Raw genomic sequence first — 7,055 nt, forward strand, 5'->3', positions numbered from 1 at the left:
CAGTGAATGCACTAACACTTCTCTTCTTTGTTTTCAACTTTTCAGGGTTAATCAAAGATCCTCGACCACGCGCCTTACCTGACCAAAAAGCTAAGTTTTTTACTTTCCTTGTTTACATAACATTTTTATTTTTCTTTGCCTCTTTAAGTCAATGAATTCCTCCTACACTTACCACATTATTTTTGTTAATTCTCAGATGATCAGAGTCAATCAAGGGTTCGAGAAAGATCAAGGCTCAAGGTCAAGATGATAAAACTAATTATTGATTCCTCTTATTCTTCTGCTTTAATTCCCCCCTTCCCCGCAGGTGTTTATTGTAATAGCGTAGGAATTTATTTTATGCCTTTAAATTCCGTAATAATAATTGTTGTGGTTAGTAAATTAGGGAGTGCAAGATCATCAATCAAACGTTAGATCACTAACAATATAAGATTAAATATTCGAACTGAACCACATGATTGTTGCACCCACACACCTTTAGGGTAATTCCTCTTGTTGCCTTTGTTGCCTGTTGCCATAAAGATTCTGTTGCCTCTAAGTGTACTAAATATTCAAGTCCCTCGATTCCGAGGATACCTAAAGCAATGTTGCCTTCAAAGTTATTGAAACTCCCCCGAGGTTGCCTTATGAAAATGATTTGTCCCTATTGCTAAGGTATCCTCGCATGATGCCTAAAACAGATTAATGACTATTATATCCTTCCCTTAGACTACCTACCCTCTTTATGGCAAGGGAAAGTCTTATGGCGAACGATTACTCGATGACCCTTTCAACATCCAATTGAAAGACTTCCTACCCTCTTATGGTATGGATAGATCCTTTCACCTGAAAAGCTAAAAGAACGTTTTTTCAAACTTAGGGTAGTTGCTATTAATTGCTTGCTCTATTTCAAATTCAAATTCAAATTCAAACTCTTTTTCCACTAATTTTCAAATACTTTTCAAAAGACTACGCTTATTTACAAGCTAAAGTTCTTCTTCAAAGGTTTCCTATTCACACCTTCTTTTCAAACATTTCAAACAATACAAAAGTGAGCTAAGCAATTAAGAGCCCATGGATAACCATGGATACAAAGGGTGCCTTACACCTTCCCTTTGTATAACTTACCCCCCGAACTCAAATCTTTTCAAAAGGTCTTTTTCTGTTCTTTTAGCCTTTCTATAATTGGATAAAATAAAAGTCGGTGGAGACTCTTGCTATCCGCACATTTTCAAATAAAGTCAGTTCACCGTATTACACTGATGTTTTATGTTGTAATGGCTCTAGTAGAAAAAACCGCCTGTTAAGTCACTTAAAAATCACTTGATAAGTCAATTCGGAGTCTGACCTAAGAACTGCCGACATAAGAAGTTTTAAGTTCTTAAGTCAGATTTGGACCTGACTTAAGAAAGTTTTATTAAGTCGGTTAGACAGCGTCCGACTTCATAAGTTTAAAATTTCAAAATATATTTAATCGACCTAACAAGTTGTATTTTATTTTGTAGTATCCCTATTATTTATGGGATGACGCCAATATATATATATATATATATATATATATATATATATATATAGAGAGAGAGAGAGAGAGAGAGAGGAGGGTTATATTTACTCCAGGAGTAAGTTATTATAACTTACTCCAAATCTAGACCATTGATTCTTTTCAATTTAGTGGTTAAAAATAATAAGTAATTAAATGTGGAGAGAGAAAACTATTACTTATTATTTTTAACCATTAGATTGAAAAGAATCAATGGTCTAGATTTGGAGTAAGTTATAATAACTTACTCCTTGAGTAAATATAACCCTCCTCATATATATATATATATATATGATAATGACATATTTATATGAGAATGTAATAATGAATCTATACCATTAGATTTTAAAATAAATCGTGGAGATTATGGGTTTCTACATCATTTATTTCAAAATGTAGTAGAGAGAAAAAAAAGATATGACATTCTAATATGATAGTTGATGATTTCTTGAATTCTGTTACACCAGCTCCTTTGATGTGAACTTTTTTTTTGAAACACAAGCAACAATTTCTATAGGAAGGGGTGCATAAGGCTTTCCAAAATACGCTATAAATTCTAACACCTGAGTACCAACAAAATCAATCTATGCCAAAATAAATTTAAGTTACACAAAATTTGAATATGAAGTTCTATGAAATAAATCTTAAAAATGCTAATTAAAATAAAATCATAATCAAAATATAATATATATATATATATATATATATATATATATATATATATATATATATATATATATATATATATATATATATATATATATATATATATATATATATATATATATATATATATAATATATATATATATACCTCATTCTGACTAATTTTACACTATAAAGACAAAATGAAGCCCAAAACAACCAGTATACCAAAATTTTGATAAAAACTAGCACCTAATTTACAACACATAAGGAATGTGGAAATCATTAAGAAAAGCACCTAATTTAAGTAGTTGATCTTTCTTATCAGGATAATTAAAATGGTTGTACTAAAAATTATAAATTAAAGAGATATTCTACATAGAACTTTGCACCAGCTAATGGTGTTTGAAATATCACCATTGGTTGCTTTTGTAATCATTTTTAAATTATTGTAAGTTATCTTGTTACTAGGGAAGGTCATTAGTTAATGTGAAATTGAGGCTTCTCTTAGAAAAGCAATGAATTACTACCTCCGGTCCTATTTATAAGAAAAGATTCTTTTTTCAGATACATTAAATAAATAATGTATCTGGACAATATGTTGTCCAGATACATTATTTATTCAATGTATCTAAAAAGGGGATCTTTTCTTATAAATAGAACCAAAGGGAGTAATATTTATTTAGTTTTATCTATATAGTCTACTACTGCACAACTTTGTATTAACTAATTTTCTTAGAAAGTCATTCAAGTTGTGCCCTCCAAAAGCGACTTTCATTGCATCTATAAGTTACGTGAATAAAATAAGAGTCAGTAACAGCAAAAAGGTAAGGGTTTTAAATCATTATAGAGAGTTGTACAATGTCCAATGAGTGAAAATACCTCGTCTAGGGTAATTGTCCGAGAATAAGCAAGTATATTATCCAAGCAACAAGTATATTTTAGAAGGGCGTTTAGATAGCGAGCTAATTCACCCTGAGTAATATTGAAGAGTAATTCAATATTTAGAAGATGAGCATCGGAAGTTTTGATGTGAGCTGATCTTCTGATGGTTACTCAGAAGATAGTGTTGACCAGAAGTTCTACCTTCTAGGTCTAGATAGCGTAGCTGTTTATTTATTTAACGGTACTTTAGTATTTGTTTGTTTTGTACTATTTGTATTTTTTATCTTGGTCACTAAGTTAGCTTTATTAGGGCTGAGGTTGTAACGCCCGTAAATGTGTTTTTCTGATTAATTGTGATGTTTGCTACATTTCCTAAATTTTACCGTTTTTGAGTCGTGTCAGTCGGTAAATATTAATTATGTTAATATTTTATTTATTACTTTCCATGTGTGTAATTATTAGGTTTTGGTGTTAATTGGTTAGAATTAATGTTTAATAACATTTGGGCCAAAATTGGAATTAATGAGAGTTAAGTGGGTGAAAATGATAAGTAAAGAAATAGAAAGAGTTATAGAGAGAAAAAGAGATATTTTGGAGAAAAAGAAAGAAAACTTGTGAAGAGAAGAGAAAGAAGAGAAAAACAAAGAGAAGAAGAGAATTGTAGAAATCCAAACCAAGCTAGAATCAAGATTAACCAAGGTAAGGGGGTGAATCTAGTTTATCTTGATGGTATGATCCTTATAGTTTGTTCTTGTTCTTGAACATTTTCTATGCTTTGGCCAAAAATGTTAGGTTATGAGTTTTGTGAGTTTTGAAGTTATGAATATGATTTTGTGGTGTGTATGTGTTGTATGATGATAGATATCTTCATTGATCATGGTTGCTTTACATTTCTCCATGTTTTATTATTGATGAAGGAATTATTAGGTTATTTACATTTAGTGAATGAACCATGAATCATTGGTTGTTAGCATGAATATATGGCATGTATGGATTGTGTAGGAGGTGTAGGGAAGTTTACATGAGGTTTTGAGATGGTTGATTTGGGTTTAGCAGGTCTGTTGCAGAACTGGTTTTTCTGAGTTTTCGCAGGTTCGCTAAGCGGCCCTGGGTCCGCTAAGCGGAAGAAGATATTTATGGAAATTTCGCAGAAACCGCTAGTGCGCCGCTAAGCGGAGCTTCTTGCATTTTTTTTCATTTTGCTACTGGAATGTTCGCTAAGCGACCCGTTGCGACCCGCTATGCGGCCAGTGCTGAAACTTGTTTTTCCAAACTTCGTTTTGCTCTATCTTTTGAACCGGAGGTCGTTTCTACGTGCCGCTCGAAGCGTTATGAAGCTTATTGAGCATGCTTTATGATAAAGAGGAGTGTATTGGTGGTTGAATGAATTTTTCATAAATGTATTTTGTGAAATGATATTTGCTAATCGAGTATGTTTTGATGGTATATGTGTGCTGTGTGAATTTGAACGCCTGAGTGGCAATTTTGGTGATGTATCCGTGTGGATTAATATAACCGGTGTGATGTGGATATGTGACCGAGTTATATTATTGTGTTGTTGTTATGTAATCGAGTCGTTTGTATGCACAGCATAACATTTCAATACGTTAATGGCGGAATGCTGTTAACAGATGGCCTACGGGCATTGGTTACCAGTAGGAGCTTAATGCTCGGTAACGGTATATTAGCCTGAGTGGCAAGAGGTCATCAGTGGGAGCTACATGCTCGATGACGACAGCCTGCGGGCTTCCTGAGTGGAATAAAGTCCCAGCATAATGCTCGGCAAGGTGTATTTGTCATAATGACAAGGAGGAGTTTTACTCCGGATTTGGTACCACATGCATATGCATAGTCGAGTCTCATTCATCATCGTCTGTCTTTATAATTTATGTTATCATTCATGTGTCGCATTACTTATATATTGATTGTGGTTGACTTAGTGGATTACTTTGTTGTATGATTCTTGATGATGCTTGTTGGCATTACTATATTTATCATGCTTTTCATTATGAATTATATTCTCACCCTTCTTCCTTAATGTTACCTACTCGTGGGTAATGTGCAGGTAATCCGCAAGTGTAGGTGATCTTTTAGTAGTCGTCCGTTTTGGTGTCGTCCGCTCATGATACGTAACACCTAGGGGGGGATCGAACACTTATTTTGTAGATGATGCTTATAGGATCCTTTTGATGTATATTTGATCCTTTGGATGTATTCATATTATGCATTTTGGATACCTTATCATACGTTGTATTTTGGAGGAATGTTGTGGATATTCTGTTTACCGATGCATATATATAAGTATGAATACTATCAAGTGTTTATGAGAATCCTTCCTCTTTGATTATTTGTGTAACGCATCTTTTACGAGTATGTTATGTTTGGTAATGTGGTTAGTTAAGTGTAATACCCTAATTGTTTTTATGAATTTAATTTTATACTCTGATATTTGTACCTATGCCTGGGTAGAATTGGGGTGTTACATTAGTGGTATCAGAGCGGGTCGGTCTTGTCCGACCAAGTGTCGTGTCGTTTGGTCTAACCATTCTTGTGTTATTCTTTGGGCTTACTTCTCTTGGTGTTATTGTGAAGTTTAGAGATGGCTGGACGTAATGACGCTGCTATTGCTGCTGCATTGCAAGCTATGGCTGAAGCTATGCATACGGATGAGAATGCAAGGTCTCGGAGTTTAGCGACTTTCCAGAGGGAGAATCCTCCTGTGTTTAAGGGAACGCATGACCCCGAGGGAGCCTTGACTTGGATGAAGGAGATGGAGAGGATCTTTTGTGTGATGGATTGCACGCAAGAGCAGAAAGTCAGGTATGGCACTCATCAGTTAGCTGTGGAGGCTGATGATTGGTGGCTGGAGACTTTGGCAAGGTTAGAAGCAACCGGTGAGGAGATTTCCTGGACGGTGTTCAAGAGGGATTTTTTGAGGAAGTATTACCCGGAGGATGTCCGTGGAAAGAAAGAGACTGAGTTTCTGGCGTTGGTTCAAGGCAACATGTCTGTGTCAGAATATGCGGCAAAGTTTAATGAACTTGTGAAATTCTACCCGCACTTTGTTGGTGAGGGAGCAGAATTTTCTAAGTGCATTAAGTTCGAGAATGGGTTGCGTTCTGATATAAAAGAAGGCGGTAGTTTATTCAGAAGATTCGGGTGGTTTCCAGATATAAAAAAAAAAAAAAATGGTGGACAGGTAAAAAAAATAGGATTTATGATGAGGATTAATAATGCTAAAATCATAAGGTGATTAAATGAAAATTAGGAACAAAGGTCCGCAGAATCGTGGGAAGCTGTATGATGGAGGGAAGGGTAAAGCAAAAGATGAATTATGGACCAAGGTTTAGTGGGGGAGATGCTCCTGCTAAGATTGTATGTTTTAAGTGTGGTAAACTGGCCACAAAAGTAATGTCTGCAATGGTGACGCGAGGAAATGTTTCAAGTGTGGGAGGGCAGGACATGTGTCATCCGAATGTGCGTTCAAGGGAATAGTGTGTTTTAATTGTGGTGAAGAGGGACACATGAGCGGTCAATGTCCGAAGAAGAAAGTTCAAGCTGGTGGGAAGGTGTTTGCGTTGGCTGGAACTCAGGACGGATAAGGGTGATCGACTGATCAGAGGTACTTGTTTTATTAATGGCATTTCTTTAATTGCTATTATTGATACGGGTGCTTCGCATTGTTTTATAGCCATCGATTGTGTTAAAAGATTAGGTCTTGTTCTGTCCGACTTGGGCGGTGAGATGGTTATCGATTTACCAGCAATGGGGTCGGTGACTACTTCTTTAGTTTGTGAGAATTGTCCGGTATCAATCTTCGGTAAGGACTTTACTATTGATTTGATTTGTTTGCCGATGAACGAGTTAGACGTGGTTCTGGGAATGGATTGGTTGATGAATAATCGTGTCCACATCGATTGTTATCATAAGTTGGTGAGATTTCCATTTCTTGAGAAGGATGCGGAATTTGGTTTCTTATCTACCAAGGAGTTGAATCGACTATTGGC

Source organism: Vicia villosa, unplaced genomic scaffold (assembly GCF_029867415.1).
Source record: "Vicia villosa cultivar HV-30 ecotype Madison, WI unplaced genomic scaffold, Vvil1.0 ctg.002467F_1_1, whole genome shotgun sequence".
In the NCBI taxonomy this organism is placed as follows: domain Eukaryota; kingdom Viridiplantae; phylum Streptophyta; class Magnoliopsida; order Fabales; family Fabaceae; genus Vicia; species Vicia villosa.